This window comes from Heteronotia binoei, chromosome 8 (assembly GCF_032191835.1).
Source record: "Heteronotia binoei isolate CCM8104 ecotype False Entrance Well chromosome 8, APGP_CSIRO_Hbin_v1, whole genome shotgun sequence".
Taxonomy (NCBI): Eukaryota; Metazoa; Chordata; class Lepidosauria; order Squamata; family Gekkonidae; genus Heteronotia; species Heteronotia binoei.
Genome location: NC_083230.1, coordinates 129,182,861 through 129,206,612, shown reverse-complemented (window position 1 = coordinate 129,206,612; position 23,752 = coordinate 129,182,861).

Here is a 23,752-nt window from a genome sequence, read left to right as displayed (position 1 = left end):
TCCATATTTTTATCTAACCCCATCTTGAAGGTGGCTATGCTTGTGGCCGCCACCACCTCCTGTGGCAGTGAATTCCACATGTTAATCACCCTTTATCCTGCACAATGCAGGATAAAATCAAACCCGGTCCCCCAAGTAAGAGCCTGCACACTTAACCACTACGCCAACACTGGCCAGCGAAACAGCCGCAAACCAATGCCCTCCCATCAGGCCCGGTGCTGGCGGTTCTAGCTCCTCAGGCCGAGCCCCGTGGGCCCCTCCCTCTGAAGCAGGAGAAGGCTGGGCATGGGGCAGGATGCATGGCTTGCCCCCCCCTCGTTCCCCCCCAACTTCGCCGAGGCTTCCCGAGCCCCAGCAAGGTCCAGATGGCAGTGGGTATGCTCAGAGTCAGTCTGTGAGCGTGCTCACTGCCATGCCACCCCGACTTCGTCAAGGCTCGGGAAGTCTCGGCGAGGTCGGGATGGCGGCAGGCGTGGCGCATGAGGAGAGGGGGTGCCTCCTGACGCTCCCAAGTGCCAGCGCTGCCTCCCATACGGAGACTTCAGTACTAGGCGGCACAGGTGGGATTCATGCATTGCTATTAATCCAGATCTCAGGGTCGACTTTATCAAAGATTTCAGGTTTTCACGGCTGGTAACATCATTAGGGTTTGTAGAATCTTTCGGGCTCAAGTGCCGTGTTCTACTGGAGAAAGTTTTCCTTCCAGACGTTTCGTTCTCAGCTGAGAACGAAACGTCTGGAAGGAAAACTTTCTCCAGTAGAACACGGCACTTGAGCCCGAAAGATTCTACAAACCCTAATAAGGGTCGACTTTGTCTCGTATTTGGCTGGGAGGCCTCCAAGCGGGGCTCTTTTTCTAACTGGAGCTCCTCTGCATCTTAGGCCACGCCCCCCCCGATGTAGCCAATCCTCCTGCAGCTTACAGTAGGCCCTGTACGAAGAGCTCTGGAAGCTCTTGAAGGGTTGGGTACATCGTGGGGGGGGCATGGCCTAAAATGCAGAGGAGCTCCTGCTAGAAAAAGAGCCCTGCCTCCAAGGAATATCAGGCCATGACTCAGAGGCAGGCAACAGCAAATAACCTCTGGATAGCATTTCCTTGAAACCCCCACAGGGGTCACCGTAAGTGGTGGCACTTTCTACCACCATTAATTCTGACAGAAGAAACGCAGACCCGTCTACGATGGCTAGAATCATAGAGTTGGAAGGGACCTCCAGGGTCATCTAGTCCAACCCACTGCACAATGCAGGAAACTCACAAATACCTCCCCCTAAATTCACAGGATCTTCATTGCTGTCTGATGGCCACCTAGCCTCTGTTTAAAAACCTCCAAGGAAGGAGAGCCCACCACCTCCTGAAGAATCCTAGAATCATAGAGTTGGAAGGGACCTCCAGGGTCATCTAGTCCAACCCACTGCACAATGCAGGAAACTCACAAATACCTCCTTTCAAGGTCATCCTGTATCCTGTTTCTGTCTTCTACTGTCTTCTACTCTATTTGTTTCTGTCTTTTTTCTGTCTGTATTTGTTTGTATCCCGTTTCTGTCTCCTACTGTATTTGCAGCCCCTCCCAATTTAGTATCATCGGCAAATTTAATAAGCATTCCCTCGCTTCCTTCATCCAAATCATTTATAAAGATGTTGAACAAAACAGGCCCCGGGACAGATCCTTGAGGCACTCCACTTGTCACTCCTCCCCAAGAAGATGAGGAACCATTCACGAGCACTCTTTGGGTGCAATCTGTCAACCAGTTGCAGATCCACCTAACGGTAACAGGATCCAAACCACATTTTACCAACTGGTCAACAAGGACGGTATGTGGAACCTGATCAAAAGCCTTACTGAAATCAAGATAAACGATGTCTGAAATCAAGATAAATGATGACTGGCAAGAAAATTTATTGTGCTTCTAAGCCAAAGAAGAAAAACTGAGACACACAGCCAGTATATCAGAGGAAGGCAAAAGAAAGAGAGAGAGAGAGAGAGATAAGGACATCACAATATTGTGGGCGGATGCTCTGGGAGGTGGGATCTCTTTGCCCTGAGCAAGTTGCTTCTGTTATTGTTGTTATTGGAGCAGCCAAGTCTTTTAAAGCCCTGAAAAACCGCTGTCCTCAGGAAGGCAAAACTTTGCACACGTAGGGATTCATCCGCGTACACGTATTGTCGTTCCAGTACATCAAGTCTAGAAGAAACGCAAAGGGGCACACGTCTTTTGCATTAAAGAGCTTCATTTGAGATAGATGTTTGTTTTCAGATTTCTGTAATTGTATTATTCATCGGATGGTCCATCCGGTTGATTGTACTTGACTTATGCAATGTGATCTTGAGCCTCAGAGGACTATAAATAAGCAAAATACATTGAAAGGATGCATTCGTGTTTCTGGGTGCGATAAAATCATTATGACCAGGGTTGGGCATGAGCTGCAGTAGGCAGTAGGCAAAAACAGACTGAATATCCCTGGGCCAAAAGAAGTAAAACTGCAAAGCACCTGCACTCGGGCCTTTTCCGCCGCAGCCCCACAACTCTGGAACCAGCTCCCAGAGGAGGTGCGGGCCCTGCGGAACTTAGACCAGTTCCGCAGGGCCTGCAAGACCGCCCTCTTCAGACAGGCGTTGTACTAATGTTTATGGCTAGATTAATAATACTTACCGCCACTGTTCGTTTAGGAATGTTTTAATTACTGATTGGTTTTAATGTGATTTTAATGTTTTATTATTGTATTGTTCATTTTAAATGTTGTAAGCCGCCCTGAGCCTGCTTCGGCGGGGGAGGGCGGGATATAAATAAAATTTTACATTACATTACATTACATTACATTACAGTACTGGTTTGTTTCAGTTTGTGGTTCATGGCCAAACCACAAACTGAAACAAATCGGAGCTTCCGGGTGAACTGAACCAGTTTGTGGTTTGTGGCCCCGTCAAGCCCTGTTTAAAGGGACTACAGTCCCTTTAAATGGGGTTTGCAGTAAACCTGAAAAACAGCTGCTTCAGGCTTTTTTTGTGCATCCCCGTTAAACTTTAAAGGGACTGTGCAAGAAAGCCAGCTGCTTTTGCAGCTTTCATGGGGAGCAGAAGGCAGGAATTTAAAGGGATTCAGAGTCCCTTTAAACTCCTGCTTTTTGCTCTATACACGAACCTCCCCAAACTGCTTTAAATGTTTGTGAAAGCTCATGATGGTAGGCCAGTTACAAACTTTGTTTTGTGGACCACAAACAGGGCAAAATTCATGGCAAATTTTGCTTTGTGGCTCGGTTCATTCCCAGTCCTAATTATGGCCTCATATGGATAAACATCACATTCCAGGTGCTACCTAAGAATGTTTGCCTATGCCCCAGGAGAGAGAAACAGCCCATCCTATTCCCAACCCCTGTCAGTTAGCAGACAACTCCCTGCCCCCAATTCTAGGTCTATTCAGTAAAGAGAATCCACATTTGTATATAACTGCTGAATGACTTCTTCAGACGGAATGCCAGCTATAGAACTTGCATGAACTTCAGTTGACTTCAGTTTGGACTAGGGCTTTGAGAAATTAAGTGGCCCCGTGGCACAGAGCGGTAAAGCAGCGGTACTGCAGTACTGTGATCTGAACTCTCTGCTCATGACCTGAGTTCGATCCCAGCAAAAGCTGGTTCAGGTAGCCAGCCCAAGGTTGACTCAGCCTTCCATCCTTCTGAGGTCGGTCAAATGAGTAGTGTAGATGACTGAGGAAGGCAATGGCAAACCACCCCGTAAAAAGTCTGCCGTGAAAACGTTGTGAAAGCAACGTCACCCCAGAGTCAGAAACGACTGGGGCTTGCACAGGGGAACCTTTCCTTTCCTTTGAGAAATTAATTTTTGAAGATGAGTTGTTTATGAAATATTCCATCTAAAGAAGATTCTTCATTTGTTGCTCTGGAATTGACACACCGAGCAGATCTGTTATGCAATGCAACATCTCCTGCCAGAACGATTATGAAGACGGTTGGAATTCGTGGTTTTGTTTTTTTTTCAATGATACCTGTTGGACTTCCTGACTTCAATTTGAGTGTGGGCACTTCTAAAGCTATTATTGCATGGTAGCCCATTTACATAGATATTGCTGGCAAGGTCGCCGTTGTTATATACATGGTATTTGGGTGTCTGTAAAATTGTATTCTGTACGCAAAACTAACTGCCTTATAAAGAATGGCACTGGTATTAACAATTCAATTTGTGATTGCCTTATTGTAATAAGGAAAAAAAAAACAGTGTGCATCACACAGTTGCTTTTGCACCCAATTCTAAGTCAGCAGAAAGAGTTAGGAAAGTTCGTGTTCCCATCTACCCATGTCCAATAATTCCAGCACTTATATGCTGGGACCACTATTGTTTAAGCCTCTCCATACCATAAGTGTAAATCTCAACGCAGTTCTCGTCGAAAAACAAATTGTTAGGTTCGAACGTATTCCAAGGGAGGTAGTCGGCTGGAGAGCCATCTACCCATTTCCATCGTCTGTCCTGAAGGTAGTGAAAAGAGTTTAGTCAGAAAATATAGCCCTCTGATAACACACCTGCTATATTTCAATTAAGAGGAAGAGTACAGTGTGTGATTGCATTAAAAAAGGCCAATACCATGCTGGGAATTATTAGGATGGGAACTGAAAACAAATCAGCCAGTTTCATAATAGAATCATAGAATCATAGGGTTGGAAGGGACCTCTAGGGTAATCTAGTCCAACCCCCTGCACAATGCAGGAAACTCACAAATATCTCCCCCTAAATTCACAGGATCTTCATTGCTGTCAGATGGCCATCTAACATCTGTTTAAAAACCTCCAAGGAAGGAGAGCCCATCACCTCCCAAGGAGGAAGCCTGTTCCACTGAGGAATTGCTCTAAGGGTCAGGAAGTTCTTCCTCATGTTGAGCCAGAAACTCTTTTGATTTAATTTCAACCCATTGGTTCTGTTCAACCTTCTGGGGCCACAGAAAACAATTCCACCCCATCCTCTAAGACAGCCCTTCAAGGACTTGAAGATGGTGATCCTATCACCTCTCATCCGCCTCCTCTTCAGGCTAAACATGCCCAGCTCCTTCAACCTTTCCTCATAGGACTTGGTCTCCAGACCCCTCACCATCTTCATCGCCCTCCTCTGGACCTGTTCCAGCTTGTCTATATCCTTCTTAAAATGCGGTGCCCGAAACTGAACACAATACTCCAGGCGAGGTCTTACCAGAGCAGAGTAAAGTGTCATGTGATCTGGGCACTATACTTCTGTTGACACAGCCCAAAATTGCATTAGCCTTGGATGGGAGACCACCAGGGCAATCCAGGGTTCCTCCATAAATCACCTCAAAGGTCCTTTGGCTTGAAAACTCCACGTGGGGTTTCAGTATACCAGAAAACATCACACAGATGGAAGAGGCTGTATTTTTGTCATTGTTTGTCTAAATCAGGGGCCGTCATACTGTGCGGTTCTCAAAGCCCCCCCCACCCCATTGGCCAGCTTGAAGAAGGCATTTGTATCTCTAAATCACTTCTCCATCAAGCCTGGAGAGCCAGTTTGGTGTAGTGGTTAAGTGCGGGGACTCTTATCTGGGAGAACCGGGTTCGATTCCCCACTCCTCCACTTGCAGCTGCTGGAATGGCCTTGGGTCAGCCATAGCTCTGGCAGAGGTTGTCCTTGAAAGGGCAGCTGCTGTGAGAGACCTCTCCAGCCCCACCCACCTCACAGGGTGTCTGTTGTGGGGGAGGAAGGTAAAGGAGATTGTGAGCCGCTCTGAGACTCTTTGGAGTGGAGGGCGGGATATAAATCCAATATCTTCTTCTTCTTCTTCTTCTTCTGATGGTGACTTGGAGAAGGCATTTGAAGTTGGTTGCTTTCTTTCCACCTCTCCCTCCCCATCTATCTTCCTTCCTTCCTTCCTTCCTTCCTTCCTTCCTTCCTTCCTTCCTTCCTTCCTTCCTTCCTTCCTTCCTTCCTTCCTTCCTTCCTTCCTGTCTTTCAGCTCTCAAACATCTGATGTTATTCTATGTGGCTCTTGCATTAAGCAAGTTTGGCCAGCCCAGTCTAAATTATGTCTCTGTGTTTCTTTGCAGGGAGGGACGGTGGCTCCGTGGTAGAGCATCTGCTTGGTAAGCAGAAGGTCCCAGGTTCAATCCCTGGCATCTCCAAAAAAGGGTCCACGCAAATAGGTGTGAAAAACCTCAGCTTGAGACCCTGGAGAGCCGCTGCCAGTCTGAGAAGACAAGACTGACTTTGATGGACCAAGGGTCTGATTCAGTATAAGGCAGCTTCATATGTTATGTTATGCAGGCTGCTTTGAGTTGCCACTGGGGAGGGCAGAAATGCTTTGATAACTAAATCCCTCCTCATGCCCCCACTCCCACCTCATCCATCTGTTCTTTTCTTCCACAACTTGCGAATCCTGCAGTCTTAGCTGCTTCTAAGAGCACTGAGAGTAGGAAGCGCTTACCAATCCTGAGTTAGGCATGTAGAGTCCGATCCAGATATGACCCCAAGTGTTATAATTGCTGAGGAGGTATTGGGCCAGCGACTTCATCTCCCCGTGCGAGTGGATGGAGGCAAGATAGCCATCCGGACCATAGGTGTGGCAGTCATTCTGAGGTCAACAAGGGACAAGGGGTGTGTCAGAGAACAAGAGGTTGCTGCTTCTCACATCTAGTTGTCTGTGGTCCTGCTGATCAAATCTAGTGGTCTGTTGTCCACCTTGGAGAGGAGGTGGCTGAGAGGTGATAGGATCACCATCTTCAAGTACTTGAAGGGCTGTCCTCTGGAGGATAGTGTGGAATTGTTTTCTGCAACCCCAAAAGGCAGGACCAGAACCAATTGGTTGAAATTAAATCTGAAGAGTTTCTGGCTCAACATGAGGAAGAACTTCCTGACTGTTAGAGCGGTTCCTCAGTGGAACAGGCTTCCTTGGTAGGTGGTGGGCTCTCCTTCCTTGGAGGTTTTTAAGCAGAGGCTAGATGGCCATCTGACAGTAATGAAGATCCTGTGGATTTAGGAGGAGGTATTTGTGAGTTTAGAGTGGTTCCTCAGTGGAACAGGCTTCCTCGGGAGGTGGTGGGCTCTCCTTCCTTGGAGGTTTTTCAACAGAGGCTAGATGGCCATCTGACAGCAATGAGGATCCTGTGAATTTAGGGGGAGGGATTTGTGAGTTTAGAGTAGTTCTTCAGTGGAACAGGCTTCCTCCTTGGGAGGTGGTGGGCTCTCCTTCCTTGGAGGTTTTTAAGCAGAGGCTAGATGGCCGTCTGACAGCAATGAGGATCCTGTGAATTTAAAGGGAGGGCTTTGTGAGTTTAGAGGGGTTCCTCAGTGGAACAGGCTTCCTCGGTAGGTGGTGGGCTCTCCTTCCTTGGAGGTTTTTAAACAGAGACTAGATGGCCATCTGACAGCAATGTGGATCCTGTGAATTTAGGGGAAGGCGTTTGTGAGTTTTCTGCATTGTGCAGGGGGTTGGACTAGACGACCTTGGGGGTCCCATACAACTCTATGATTCTATGATCCCTTCTTCTGGCTACATGCAGAAAATCATTTCTGTGGAGCCAGGGCTGGCTCTGCTACTTGGCAAGCTAGGTGGTTGCCTAGGGTGCCCGCCTTCTGGGGTGTGACCCATTGGGTGCCCCCGGGTGACTTGCTGAGGATATCAGTGAGGTAGGGCTGCCAAGCCACCAGTCCTTTCTAAACAGCTGGGGGAATTGCTGAGACGTCTGAGTTGAGTGATTGTGTGATTGCTGAGAATTTCTGAATTTGTGTGGTTGCTGGGGAATTGATGTTTGTCTGTTTTGAGGGGGCTGTAGGTGATCGTTGCTGATTGACTGGGAGTGGCTGTGTTCCTGGGGCAGACTGAGGCTGCACCTTGCCAGAGGCGCAAGCCGAAGGGCAAGAGCTAAAGATCCCTGTTTTCCTTGTGTTCCCAATAAGGTGAGTAGACCCTATTCCTTGTGTTCCCAATAAGGTGAGTAGACCCTCCAGAAGAAGAGCCACATAAACACAACAGGATTTAAAGGGGAACTGTATATTTTAAAAAGCAATCATGAAGGTAAAATGCCAGCAGGGGGGTTTCCAGTGTTTTGCACTGAGTGTCACATGTATGACTATCTGCCCACAGGACAGAAGTCTTGGGTGTGTGCTTGATGCAAGGAGCTCCTGGGTGGGCCATTGGCCTGATCCAACATGGCTTCTCTTATGTTCTAATACTGAACTATCCAGGCCAGACTGTAATATTCAAGCCTAAACAATAGTAAGGGAAGACTTTTTTTGTCTTCTTCGATTCATTTCCCTCCCTCAGCCCTCCTTCTTAATCAATGGTTTTATGTTTTCTCTGTATTTTAACTCTGGGTTTTTTTGCAAAATAAGTTTACCAATGTGCATTTGGAGGGGTGTGTGATTGTAACAGTTTTAAAATGTGGGTTTTTTTACTATGTATGTTTTAACATAGGTTTAACAAGAGATCTCTTCAAGAAAATTAGAGACATCAAGGGAACGTTTCATGCAAAGATGGCCATGATAAAGGACAAAAATGGTAGGGAACTAAAAGAAGCAGAAGAGATCAGGAAGAGGTGGCAAGAATACACAGAAGAATTATACAAGAAGGACCTCGATGTCCTTGACAACCATGACAGTGAAATCGCTGACCTTGAGCCAGACATCCTGGAGTGTGAAGTCAAATGGGCCTTAGAAAGCATTACTAACAACAAAGCGAGCGGAGATGATGGTATCCCAGCTGAGCTATTCAAAGTCCTAAAAGATGATGCTGTTAAAGTGATGCACACATTATGTCAACAAATTTGGAAAACACAACAGTGGCCACAGGATTGGAAAAGGTCAGTTTATATTCCAATCCCAAAGAAGGGTAATGCCAAGGAATGTTCAAACTATTGCACCATTGCACTCATTTCACATGCCAGCAAGGTCATGTTAAAGATCCTACAAGCTAGGCTTCAGCAGTATGTCGATCGGGAACTACCAGAAGTTCAAGCTGGGTTTCGGAGAGGTAGAGGAACTAGAGATCAAATTGCCAACATTTGATGGATTATGGAGAAAGAACGGAAGTATCAAAAAAAGTCTTATTTCTGTTTCATTGACTATGCTAAAGCCTTTGATTGTGTGGATCACAATAAACTGTGGCAAGTCCTTAAAGAGATGGGAGTACCAGACCACCTCACATGTCTCCTGAGAAACCTGTATAAGGGTCAAGAAGCAAAGGTCAGAACAGGATATGGAACAGGAGTTAGACAAGGATGTATATTGTCACTCTGCTTATTAAATTTATATGCAGAGTACATCATGCGGAATGCTGGCCTGAATGAAGCAGAAGCCAGAATTAAGACTGCCAGGAAAAACATCAACAACCTCAGATATGCAGATGATACCACTCTAATGGCAGAAAGTGAGGAGGACCTAAAGAACCTCTTGTTGAGGGTGAAAGAAGAGAGCACAAAAGTAGACTTGAAACTCAACATCAAAAAAACTAAGATCATGGCATCTGGCTCCATCACAGATTGGCAAATAGAAGGGGAAGACATGGAAGTAGTGACAGACTTCACATTTCTGGGATCCAAGATCACTGCAGATGGCGACTGTAGCCATGAAATTAAAAAAACATTTGCTCCTTGGGAGGACAGCTATGGTGAACCTGGGCAGTATAATAAAAAGTAGAGACATCACCCTGCCAACAAAAGTCCGTATAGTCAAAGCGATGGTATTCCCAGTAGTAATGTATGGCTGTGAGAGCTGGACCATAAGGAAGGCCGAGCACAGGGGAATAAATGCTTTTGAGCTGTGGTGCTGGAGAAGACTCTTGAGAGTCCCTTAGACTGCAAAAAGATCCAATCAGTCAGTCCTAAGGGAAACCAACCCAGACTGATCCCTGGAAGGTCAGATGCTGAAGCTGAAGCTCAAATACTTTGGCCACCAAATGAGAAGGGACTCAAGGGAGCACTCGCTGGAGACGAATCTTGAAAGTCCCTTGGACTGCAAGAAGATCCAATCAGTCAGTCCTAAGGGAAATCAACCCTGACTGTTCCCTGGAAGGTCAGATGCTGAAGCTGAAGCTCAAATACTTTGGCCACCAAATGAGAAGGGAGCACTCCCTGGAGAAGATCCTGATGCTGGGAAAGACAGAAGGCAAAAGGAGGACGGCAAAAGATGAGATGGCTGGACAGCATTACTGATGTAACAAACACGAATTTAAACAGACTTTGGAGGATGGTGGAAGACAGAAGGGCCTGGCGTGACTTTGTCCGTGGGGTTGCGAAGAGTTGGACTCGGCTGTGTGACTGAACAACAACAGCAATGTTTTAACTGTTAGCCATCTTGGTGACTTCTCTCAGAGCAGAAAAATGGGACACAAATTTTGCAGATAAATAAATAAAAGAAAAGACGGGAGAGTGTCTCAATCCATTGTTAGTGGACGGCCACAAAAAAGCCTTAGTTACAGAGCAGTACATAATACTTTGAAGGGTACAATAGTTTTTGGGCCTCCTGCTTTACTAGAGTTGCCAAGTCCAATTCAAGAAATATCTGGGGACTTTGAGGGTGGAGCCAGGAGACATTAGAGGTGGAGCCAGGTGCAAGGTTGTGACAAGCATAACTGAACTCCAAAGGGAGTTCTGGCCATCACATTTAAAGGGATCGCACACCTTTTAAATGCCATCCTTCCTTTGGAAATAATGGATATGCGGCACCTTCTTTGGAAGCTCATAGAATTGGACCCCCTCGTCCACTCCTTTTGAAACTTCGAGGGTATTTTGGGAAGAGGTACTGGATGCTATACTACAAATTTGGTGCCTCTACCTCAAAAAAACAGCCCCCCCCCCCAAGTCCCAGATACCCACAGATCAATTCTCCATATCCTATGGGAATCAGTCTCCATAGGAAATAACGAAGTGCCCAGCAGACATTTCCCACCCCATCCTTGCTTTCCAATGACCCTGAAGTGGGGGGAGGGCCTCCAAACCGGGGATCCCCTTTCCCCAACTGGAGATTGGCAACCCTATATTTTACAAAGACATGGCTTTGTTTTAGATCCCAGTTTTAATCCTTGCCAAACAGATGACTGCTTGAGGGGCAATTAAGGAAGTTTAACTGCTTTAAGTAGGATTATAAGATTTGTGAGAGCTGCAAAATGTCTATCAAAGCAGGAAAGGGGATTTGAAAACAGCTGGGGAGGATTTATGAAGTAACGAAGTCTCTGTCAACAGAGTTCGAGAGTGAAATTGTTTCTCCTGCTTTCCCCTAAGCATCACTCTTTTCCCTCATCCTTTGCATTTCATTTTTTGATCCGCTGACAACAATGGTATCATTGGGGCAGGAATAAGAACATCAGGATAGCCCTGCTGGATCAGACTAGGGAGGGTCCATCCAGTCCATCCTCCTGTCTCACACAGGGGCCAGCCAGTTCCTCTGGAGGGCCAACAACAGGGCAGTGATGCTGAGGTCTTCATAAGAAAATCAGAAGAGCCCTGCTGGGTCAGACCAGGGAGCGTGCATCCAGTCCAGCCTCCTGTCTCACACAGGGGCCAACCAGTTCCTCTGGAGATTCAACAACAGGGCAGAAAGGCCAAGGCCTTCATAAGAACCTCAGAAAGAGCCCTGCTGGGTCAGACCAGAGAAGGTCCATCTAATACAGCCTCCTGTCTCACACAGAGGCCAACCAGTTCCTCTGGAGGTCCAACAACAGGGTAGAGAGGCCAAGGCCTTCATAAGAACATCAGAAGAGCCCTGGTGGATCAGACCAGTGAGAGTCCATCTAGTCCAGCCTCTTGTCTCACACAGGGGCCAACCAGTTCCTCTGCAGGGCCAACAACAGGGCAGAGAGGCTGAGGCCTTCTCCTGAGAAGAACATCAGAAGAGCCCTGCTGGATCAGACCAGTGAGGGTCCATCTAGTCCAGCCTTCTGTCTCATACAGTGGCCAACCAGATCCTCTGGAGGGCCAACAACAGGGCAGAGGTCTTGCCTCCTGGTCTTCCTCTGATCTTGCCTCCTGATTCTTGGATTCAGGGGCTGACTCCCTCTAAACATGGAATAAGTATGCGTACAGCACTGAATACGGTAGATGGAGCCAAATCTTCTCTGTATTTTGTTTTCCCATAATACCAGGAGGCCTCTATCACTTTTGGACTTTTAGGAGGAGGAGAAAGAAGAATAAGACCATAGATTTAAACCCCATCCTTCTCTCTGAATCAGAGTCTCAGAGTGGCTTACAGTCTCCTTTACCTTCCTCCTCCACAACAGATACCCTGTGAGGTAAGTGGGGCTGAGAGAGTTCTGACAGAAACTGCCCTTTCAAGAATAGCTCTGCGAGAGCTATGACTGACCCAAGGCCATTCCAGCAGGTGCATGTTGGGGAGTGGGGAATCAAACCCGGTTCTCCCAGATAAGAGAGCTCTGGCTGACCCAAGGCTATTCCAGCAGCTGAAAGTGGAGGAGTGGGGAATCCAACCTGGTTCTCCCAGATAAGAGAGCTCTGGCTGACCCAAGGCCATTCCAGCAGCTGCAAGTGGAGGAGTGGGGAATCAAACCCGGTTCTCCCAGATAAGAGAGCTCTGGCTGACCCAAGGCCATTCCAGCAGCTGCAAGTGGAGGAGTGGGGAATCAAACCCAGTTCTCCCAGATAAGAGAGCTCTGGCTGACCCAAGGCCATTCCAGCAGCTGCAAGTGGAGGAGTGGGGAATCAAACCCGGTTCTCCCAGATAAGAGAGCTCTGGCTGACCCAAGGCCATTCCAGCAGCTGCAAGTGGAGGAGTAGGGAATCAAACCCGTTTTCCCAGATAAGAGAGCTCTGGCTGACCCAAGCCAATTCCAGCAGCTGCAAGTGGAGGAGGGGGGAATCACACTTCCCTGAAGAGGGAGAAGAAGGCTCCATCTTCAATCAGGCTCATTGTCTGACATGGAAATAAAGATGAATTGAACAAGCGCCCCTCACCAAAAGGCTTGACCTGAGCGCAAACATCTTGACTAGTTGAGATCATTTAGAAATCTGATTGCCGAAAAGCAGCTTGCAAACGCTTAAAGGGATTTTCGGCACAATACAAAGTGCATGTGACAAAACTGCCAAGTCGCTTCCAATTTATGGCGAGACTAGGAGTTAAAGCCCTCCAAAACGTCCTGCCTTCGACAGTCTTGCTTAGATCTCGCAATTGGAGGGCCCTTGTGGCTCCCTGGATGGAGTCCGGCCATCTCGCGTGGAGGTTTCCTCTTTTCTGCTGCCTTCAGCTCTCCCCAGCAATAATCACTGCTCACCTCTGCGTCAGGCCAGCTTCGTGGGTTCTCTATGTATCCATAGCAGTATCTCCCAATGAGGATCCAGGCAGGAGGACAACGGAGCGCTTCTGTCGCTACAAGATGAGGAGGGAAGCAAGGTTGTGGTGAAGCTGGGTTGCCAGTCTCCAGGTGGGGTGAAAACACACAATAGGCTGCAAAAGGAATGACGTTGCAACCAAATGAAACAAACCACTCTGTGGAAGAACTGGCGAGCATTTTGTACCCTGCCACATTGGGGGTTTTTTTTTCATATTGTATACTGATAAATTTGTTACGAATGTATTTTTGTAATTTTGTAATGGATATACCTTTCAGAACATTACGAATATTGTCTACACATATACCGCAAGTTTTGCAAGACGCTCCCTGGAGGAAGGACCTGGCGGACCGAAACGGGCTTTACTCTGCTAGCGGTCCTTTGGAGCTCTTTTCTAGACTTATGATGTTTTGGATTATTTGCACCATGGTGTATATATGAACAGGTGTATATAAGCTTGACTTCCAGAAAGCTTTTGATAAAGTTCCTCATCAAAGGCTCCTTAGTAAGCTCAAGAGTCGTGGAGTAAAAGGACAGGTCCTCTTGAGGATCAAAAACTGGCTAATTAATAGGAAGCACAGAGTGAGATAAATGGGCAGTCTTCGCAGTGGAAGATGGTAAGCAGTGGGGTGCCGCAGGCCTCGGTACTGGGCCTCATGCTCTTTAACTTGTTCATTAATGATCTGGAGTTGGGAGTAAGAAGTGGCCAAGTTTGCAGATGACACTAAATTGTTCAGGGTGGTGAGAACCAGAGAGGATTGTGAGGAACTCCAAAGGGATCTGCTGAGGCTGGGTGAGTGGGCGTCAATGTGGCAGATGCGGTTCAATGTGGCCAAGTGCAAAGTAATGCACTTTGGGGCCAAGAATCCCAGCTACAAATACAAGTTGATGGGGTGTGAACTGGCACAAACTGACTAAGAGAGAGATCTTGGGGTCGTGGTAGATAACTCACTGAAAATGTCAAGACAGTGTGCGTTTGCAATAAAAAAGGCCAACGCCATGCTGGGAATTATTAGAAAGGGAATTGAAAACAAATCAACCAGTATCATAATGCCCCTGTATAAATCGATGGTGCGGTCCCATTTGGAGTACTGTGTGCAATTCTGGTCACCGCACCTCAAAAAGGATATTACAGCATTGGAAAAAGTCCAGAAAAGGGCAACTAAAATGATTAAAGGTTAGGAACACTTTCCCTAAGAAGAAAGATTAAAACGTTTGGGGCTCTTTAGCTTGGAGAAACGTGGACTGCGGGGTGACATGATAGAGGTTTACAAGAGTATGCATGGGATGGAGAAAGTAAAGAAAGATGTCCTTTTCTCCCTTTCTCACAATACAAGAACTCGTGGGCACTCAATGAAATTGCTGAGCAGTCAGGTTAAAACGGATAAAAGGAAGTGTGACACAGAATGTGGGACTGGATGGGCCACTGGCCTGAACTTTGTTTATTGGAGGAAGGATTTCTGAAGACTATTAATCCCTCTATTGGAAACGTTGAACTGTTGTTTGGAATGATTTGTAATTTTTCTGGAAAGAAGAAATTCTAAATTGATGTTGTTTTTGTATACACTGGTTTAAAAGCATACAGGATTTGCGGACGTACCTGGCCAAAGGCAGCCATGGGCCAGGAAGACGAGAAAACCGACCTGGGTGTGAAAGACTGGCCCCATCTGTGCCCGGGGAGACACAACAAGAGAAGAGAAAGGGTTAAGGCTGGACCACTCACGCCCACCCCAGCCCCTGGATCTCTCTGTGGCTAGATCCTCCCAGCCCCACCTACCTCACAGGCAGTGTAAGCTCGGTCAGTGTGAGCTAGGGTCGCCAAGTCCAATTCAAGAAATATCTGGGGACTTTGGGGGTGGAGCCAGGGGACCTTGGGGGCGGAGCCAGGAGACATTGGGGGCGGAGTCAGGAGCAAGGGTGTGACAAGCATAATTGAACTCCAAGGGAGATCTGGCCATCACATTTAAAGGGACCGCACACCTTTTAAATGCCTTCCTTCCATTGGAAATAATAGATAGGGTCACCTTCTTTTTGGGCTCATCGAATTGGACCCCCTGGTCCAATCTTTTTGAAACTTGGAGGGAATTTTGGGGAGAGGCACTGGATGCTATGCTCCAAATTTGGTGCCTCTACCTCAAAAAACAGCTTCCCCAGAGCCCCAGATACCCGTGGATCAATTCTTCATTATTTCCTATGCAAATAAGTCTCTATAGGGAATAATAGAGTTCCCAATAGACTTTCCCCCCACCCCCCGCTTTCTGATGACCCTGAAGCAGGGGGAGGACCTCCAAAACGGGAGATCCCCTGCCCCCACCTGGGGATTGGCAACCCTAGTGTGAGCTAGTTCACAGGTTTTTAGCTTCTGGCTCACATATTTTTGTCTTAGCTCAGAAAAAATGGCCGCAGAGCAAGCTCACGCAGTAATTCACAACTTGAATACCAGTAGCTCATGAACTAGAATTTTTGCTTACAGACTCCACAGCTTAGAGGAAGTATCACTCACAGGGTGCTCTGTATTCAGTTTGGTGTAGTGCAGGGGTGGCCGACAGTAGCTCTCCAGATGTTTTTTGCCTACAACTCCCATCAGTCCCAGCCATTGGCCATGCTGGTTGGGGCTGATGGGAGTTGTAGGCAAAAAACATCTGGAGAGCTACCCTTGGCCACCCCTAGTGTAGTGTTAAGTTTGGTGTAGTGTAGTGGTTAAGTGTGTGGACTCTTATCTGGGAGAGCCAGGTTTGATTCCCCACTCCTCCGCTTCCACCTGCTGGAATGGCCTTGGGTTAGCCATTAGCTCTGGCAGAGGTTGTCCTTCAAGGGCAGCTGCTGTGAGAGCCCTCTAAGACCCACCCACTTCACAGGGTGTCTGTTGTGGGGGAGGAAGATATAAGAGATTGCAAGCCGCTCTGAGACTCTGATTCAGAGAGAAGGGCGGGGTATAAATCTGCTATTCCTCTTCTTCTTCTTGGTGCTTGGTGGGGGGGCACAGTGGGAGGGCTTCTAGTGTCCTGGCCCCACTGATGGACCTCCTGATTGCACCTGGGTTTTTTGGCCACTGTGTGACACAGAGTGTTGGACTGGATGGGCCATTGGCCTGATCCAACATGGCTTCTCTTATGTTCTTATGTGACACAGAGTGTTGGACCGGATGGGCCACTGGCCTGATCCAACATGGCTTCTCTTGTGTTCTTATGTGACACAGAATGTTGGACTGGATGGGTTATTGGCCTGATCCTACATGGCTTCTCTTATGTGACACAGAGTGTTGGACTGGATGGGTCATTGGCCTGATCCAACATGGCTTCTCTTGTGTTCTTATGTGACACAGAGTGTTGGACTGGAGGGGCCTCTGGCCTCATCCAACATGGCTTCTCTTGTGTTCTTATGTGACACAGAGTGTTGGACTGGATGGGCCACTGGCCTGATCCAACATGGCTTCTTTTATGTTCTTATGTGACACAGAGTGTTGGACTGGAGAGGCAGTTGGCCTGATCCAACATGGCTTCTCTTATGTTCTGATGTTGTGGGGAGTGGAAGGGAAAGGAGATTTGTAAGGCACTCTAAGAAAACTTTTTTCTAGCGAAGGCCGGGGTATATATCAAACCTCTTCTTCTTTATTTCATTTAACAACAAGAAAAAAGAACGTCATGGGAGGACTCGTACAATACGATGCCGCAAACCGCAATATTTGTCAACATTTCACAAAAAGCAGGGGTGGAATCCTAGCAGGAGCTCTTTTGCATATTAGGCCAAACACCCCTGACGTAGCCAATCCTCCAAGAGCTTACAAGGCTCTTTTTTGTAAGCTCTGGTTGGATTGGCTACAGCAGGGGGCGTGTGGCCTAATATGCAAAGGAGCGCCTGCTAGAATTCCACCCTTGACTCAAAGGATGTTGCTTCCCCTTCGAATGGCAACTTGTCCAATCTGTAGCCAGTGGCTGCAGTCTAATCAACCGAACGGTCGTATCATCCAGCGTAACTGAAAAACATCTCACCTTTCAAACCAGTGTGCTGGACAGTGATCTCTTGTACTGATGCTTAGATTTCTCTTGAACATCTACACATTCTACCCCTACTCCTTTATACCTCAGTGTTCCCAAACAAAAGGCAAACGATGGGCATCCATCTAGCACTGACAAACCCGTCGCTTGAAAGTTCCGATAACTAGTGAAGTGAGAATTCCCAGTGAGAAATTCTGCTATCCAGCACCCTCCCTTCCGCCTCTCCCCCAAGGCTTGACAGAGTCCAGAATCCCATCTCTGATGGTTACTCACCTCTCTCTGCTTGGCTTGTCTGAACTGAAAGGGACTTCTCTTCCTCCTTTGCAGAAATGCCTGGGGGATTTATAGGAACACCACACCAGCGGGTTCTGGCACACACAAACTGCAGAAAGCCAACCTAGAGACCATGAATCCACTAAGAGCACAAGAAGTTCTTCTTCTTTTTTACTGGAAAGTTCCACTGATGAGCAGTGACCCAGCAACCAAGACATTAAAATGGACAGGGGAGAAGGTGGAACATATTATGAATTATAATTAGGAGGCTCGCCACGAATTGTGGAGGGAGGAGGAATAAATCACTTGGGAAATCCCCCTCCCTGAATTAACATGTGGAATTAACTGCCACAGGAAGTGGTTTTGGCCACTGTGTGACACAGAGTGTTGGACTGGAGGGGGCATTGGCTTGATCCAACATGGCTTCTCTTATGTGACACAGAGTGTTGGACTGGAGGGGCCACTGGCCTGATCCAACAGGGCTTCTCTTATGTTCTTATGTGACACAGAGTGTTGGACTGGATGGGCCATTGGCCTGATCCAACAGGGCTTCTCTTCTATTCTTATGTGACACAGAGTGTTGGACTGGATGGGTCATTGGTCCGATCCAACATGACTTCTCTTCTGTTCTTATGTGACACAGAGTGTTGGACTGGATGGGTCATTGGTCTGATCCAACATGGCTTCTCTTATGTCCTTATGTGACACAGAGTGTTGGACTGGATGGGTCATTGGTCTGATCCAACATGGCTTCTCTTACGTCCTTATGTGACACAGAGTGTTGGACTGGAGGGGCCATTGGCCTGATCCAACATGGCTTCTCTTATGTTTATTTTTATTTATTTATTTATTTATTTATTTATTTATTTATTTATTTATTTATTTATTTATTTATATTTTGACTTATATCCCGCCCTTCCCACCGAAGTGGCTCAGGGCGGCTCAGGTTATGTGACACAGAGTGTTGGACTGGATGGGCCATTGGCCTGATTCAACATGGCTTCTCTTGTGTTCTTATGTCTAGGGCAGTGGAGCTCTGTTTTCTTGGTGCTTGGGGGGAAACAGTGGGAGGGCTTCTGGAGTTCTGACCCTGCTGGTGGAACTCCTGAGGATCCCTGGGTTTTGGACACCTTGTGACACAGAGTACTGGTCTGGATCGATTGGCTTGATCTAACATGGCTTCCCTTACATTCTTATGTCTGGGGCAGTGATGCTCTGTCTTCTTGGTGCTTGGGGGGAAACACTGAGAGAACTTCTGGAGTTTTGCCCTGCTGGTGGACCTCCTGGTGGCCCCTGGGTTTTGGCCACTGGGTGACACAGAGGGTTGGATTTTATGGGTTATTCGGTCTGATCCAACATGGCTTCTCTTGTGTTCTTATGTTTTCCTTCACTCTCCACTAGAATGCTTGCACAGATTTAGCATTCCATATATGCTGGCAATTGCACCGTTACATTTGACTGAATAACCCGTGTAAGTTATTAAGAGTAGATGATATATGTGGGACCTATCAGAGATAGGGCCACCTTCTTTTAGGACTCATAGAATTGGACTCCCTGGGCCAATCATTTTGAAACTGGGAGGGTGTTTGGAGGAGAGGCTGGAACTTTTGTGCCTCTATCTCAAAAAACAGCTCCCCCAGAGACCTGTGGATCAATTCTCCATTATACCCTACAGGAATCGGTCTCCATAGGGAATAATGGAGTGCCCAGCAGACATTTTCTCCCCCCCCCCAGCCACCTTCTGATGACCCTGAAGCGGGTTGAGGGCCTCCAAACCGGGGGATGCCTTGCCCCCACCTGGGGATTTATCACCTCTAAGTGATCGCCAGCTTTTCATCACGTTTCAATGTCTATGGGTTTTTCTTAATGACAGCAGTTCTGTTTGTGGTAAGCCGTCAATTAAGAATTTGAGAATGGGCAGCTTTGAGAGATCGGCAAACTGCCGCCATACGATTTTTGCTTGGCTTATGAAACAGCTGGAAACCGTGAAACGCGACGAAAAGCTGGCGACCACGTGGAGCTGATTTATCCTGGGTTTTGGCCAGTTTACATTTGCGACGCAAAAGCCGCGGGACTTTGCGGCTCTTCCGGGTTCTGCGGAGCAATTAGTGCAAAATCCGCGCAGACGCTGCGCGGTGAAGAGGGACGTCGCTCCCGATTAAGGTCAGTGCGAAACCACCCTAAATTTTCTATACTTTTCTAAGTGATTGAGCTTTTATTACAAATTGCTGAGCAGTCGGGTTAAAACTGATAAAAGGAAGTCCGTCTTCACCCAAAGGGTGATTAACATGTGGAATTCACTGCCACAGGAGGTGGTGGCAGCTAGAAGCATAGCCAGCTTCAAGAGGGGTTTGGATAAAAATATGGAGCAGAGGTCCATCAATGGCTATTAGCCACAGTGTGTGTGTGTGTGTGTGTGTGTGTGTGTTGGCCACTGTGTGATACAGAGTGTTGGACTGGATGGGCCATTGTTCTGATCCAACAGGGCTTCTCCTGTGTTCTTATGTGATACAGTGTTGGAATGGATGGGCCACTGGCCTGATCCAACATGGCTTCTCATATGTTCTTATGTGACACAGAGTGTTGGACTGGATGGGCCACTGGCCTGATCCAACATGGCTTCTCTTATGTGACACAGAGTGTTGGACTGGATAGGCCACTGGCCTGATCCAACATGGCTTCTCTTCTGTTCTTATGTGACACAGAGTGTTGGACTGGATGGGCCACTGGCCTGATCCAACATGGCTTCTCTTATGTTCTTATGTGACACAGAGTGTTGGACTGGATGGGCCACTGGCCTGATCCAACATGGCTTCTCTTATGTTCTTATGTGACACAGAGTGTTGGACTGGATGGGCCACTGGCCTGATCCAACATGGCTTCTGTTCTGTTCTTATGTGACACAGAGTGTTGGACTGGAGGGGCCAGTGGCCTGATCCAACATGGCGTCTCTTATGTTCTTATGTGACACAGAGTGTTGGACTGGATGGGCCACTGGCCTGATCCAACATGGCTTCTGTTCTGTTCTTATGTGACACAGAGTGTTGGACTGGAGGGGCCACTGGCCTGATCCAACATGGCTTCTCTTATGTTCTTATGTGACACAGAGTGTTGGACTGGAGGGGCCACTGGCCTGATCCAACATGACTTTTCTTATGTTCTTATGTGACACAGAGTGTTGGACTGGAGGGGCCACTGGCCTGTCCCAGCATGGCTTCTCTTATGTTCTTACACAGCAGTTTGTTGTTAGCATAGTGTTACTACATTGGCACTGCATCCTCTACACCCCACCTGGGGATTGACAACCCTAGACCCTTGGGGAAATTCTCCCGCTGCAGCCAGGAGGCAGTGAGGAGGGTGTATGTGTGAGTCAGGGTTGGAGTCCTAGCAATGTTTTCTGCCGGTAGAACACCGGGATGACTGTGGACTCCCTGCTAGTCCAAATACTGCTAGTGCTCAATTGCCCCATGGATCAGTTGGCACCTTGAGGAGAGGGAGCAGTGCTGGGAAGCAGGGCTAAGCCCCTGCAGTAATTTGGCCTGGAGGACGGCCAAAGGTTCCTGCCCAAACATCACCTGTTTAAGTTGTGTGGAGTTTCTAGCGGGGGACTGCAGCTGTTCCTTCTATCTGGGATGGACGTCCTCTTCCACCAACCATGGCAGAAAATGGCTGCTTTGATTCTTGAAGGGTGGACTCCAGGGCACTGTGCCACGCTGAGGCCCCTCCCCAACCCCACCCCTCTTCCAGCTCTACCCCAGAAGTCTCCAGGCATTTCCCAACTCAGACCTGGGAACCCTGCTCTTTGTCAACCCCATAAATAACTTTGCAAATCTCTATCCTGTCTCCCCTCACCCTTCGTTGTCTCTTTTGTAAACTGAAAAGTTCCCGACTCTTCAACGTTTCCTCATACAGAAGAGGCTTCAGCCCCCAAATCAGACCTTGGATTCAGCAGGAGCTCATGGGAGCACAGCTCCTGAACCTTTCTGAGGGTCCCCCCTCCTTCTCCCCACCTACCTTGTCCATTGAATAGGAGGTGCAGCTGCATAACAATCCCTGGATGAGCTCCACCACTTATTTTTCTACAAAACGACCCCTGCCCTAAATCAAATTGATAGTCCTTCTCTGTACTTTTTCCAGCTCTGCAATGATCTATCTATCTATCTATCTATCTATCTATCTATCTATCTATCTATCTATCTATCTATCTATCTATCTATCTATCTATCTATCTGTCTGTCTGTCTGTCTGTCTGTCTGTCTGTCTGTCTGTCTGTCTGTCTGTCTGTCTGTCTCTCTGTCTGTCTGTCTGTCTAATCTGTCTGTCTATTGTCTATCTATCAATCATCTATCTCTCTATCTATCTCTGTATCTGTCTGTCTGTCTGTCAATCATCTATCTATCTCTGTCTGTCTGTCTGTCTATTGTCTGTCTATCTATCAATCATCTGTCTGTCTGTCTGTCTGTCTATCTATCTATCTATCTATCTATCTATCTATCATCTATCTATCTATCTATCTATCTATCTATCTATCTATCTATCTATCTAATCTGTCTGTCTATTGTCTATCTATCAATCATCTATCTCTCTATCTATCTATCTATCTCTCTATCTGTCTGTCTGTCAATCATCTATCTATCTATCTATCTATCTATCTATCTATCTATCTATCTATCTATCTATCTCTGTCCGTCCATCTATCTATCTATCTATCTATCTATCTATCTATCTATCTATCTATCTATCTATCTATCTATCATCTATGTTCCATCTCTCTAAATTTGTATCCTGCCCTCTCCGTAAGCGGACTCAGGGCAGCTAACAGCTAAAAATTACATTAAACACCTAAAAATTGCATTTATTAACAAAGATTACATTAAAATGCTAACAATGCAAAAACTAAAATCATAATACATCACTACTTTGATGTTAATCACAACTTCCATAACAGTTCACAACTTCTTCAGTAGGCTGATTTAATTTCAGTTGGTGTCTTCGTTGATCTATCCATTGGTAGATACTTGCTACATGGTGACCATTTGTGTTGGTAGAATTCTGCTATACGGGGACCATTAGTGTGCTAAGCCAGTGAAATATCCACAAAACAATGCTCTCCCATACGAAGAATTCAGCAACACACAATGTGGCTGTGAGTTATATGTTGATATTAATTCGGACAGGGAAAACTCAGAACTGTCTGCAATTACCAGGAAGAAAATGTATTGGGGTCGCAGGCCAGAGAAGAAGACATTGAGACATTGGATTTATATCCCGCCCTCCACTGCGAATTTCAGAGTCTCAGACCGCCTCACAATCTCCTTTCCCTTCCTCCCCCACAACAGACACCCTGTGAGGTAGATGAAGATATTGGATTTATATCCCACCCTCCACTCCAAAGAGTCTCAGAGCGGCTCAGAATCTCCTTTCCCTTCCTCCCCCACAACAGACACCCAGTGAGGTAGATGAAGATATTGGTTTTATATCCCGCCCTCCACTCCAAAGAGTCTCAGAGCAGCTCACAATCTCCTTTCCCTTCCTCCCCCACAACAGACACCCTGTGAGGTAGATGAAGATATTGGATTTATATCTCGCCCTCCACTCCGAAGAGTCTCAGAGCGGCTCACAATCTCTATTACCTTCCTCCCCGCAACAGACATCCTGTGAGGTAGATGAAGATATTGGATTTATATCCCGCCATCCACTCCGAAGAGTCTCAGAGCAGCTCACAATCTCCTTTACCTTCCTCCCCCCACAACAGACACCCTGTGAGGTAGATGAAGATATTGGATTTATATCCCGCCCTCCACTCCGAAGAGTCTCAGAGCAGCTCACAATCTCCTTTACCTTCCTCCCCCCACACAACAGACACCCTGTGAGCTGGGTAAGGCTGAGAGAACTCTGACAGCAGCTGCCCTTTCAAGGAAAACTCTGCGAGAGCTATAGCTGACCCAAGGCCATTCCAGCAGGTGCAAGTGGAGGAGTGGGGAATCAAACCCGGTTCTCCCAGATAAGTGTCCGCACACTTCACCACTACACCAAAATAGCTCTCTGATGCGCAGCCTGTATATGGAACGAGGCAATCACAGCGTCGTGGGCAGCTTTCTGAGGCTTGGGAATTGTATTTCTGTAATTCAATATTACTTGCTTCTGTATTTTATCTTATAACGGATTTTTTGATGATGCGTTTAGTTTT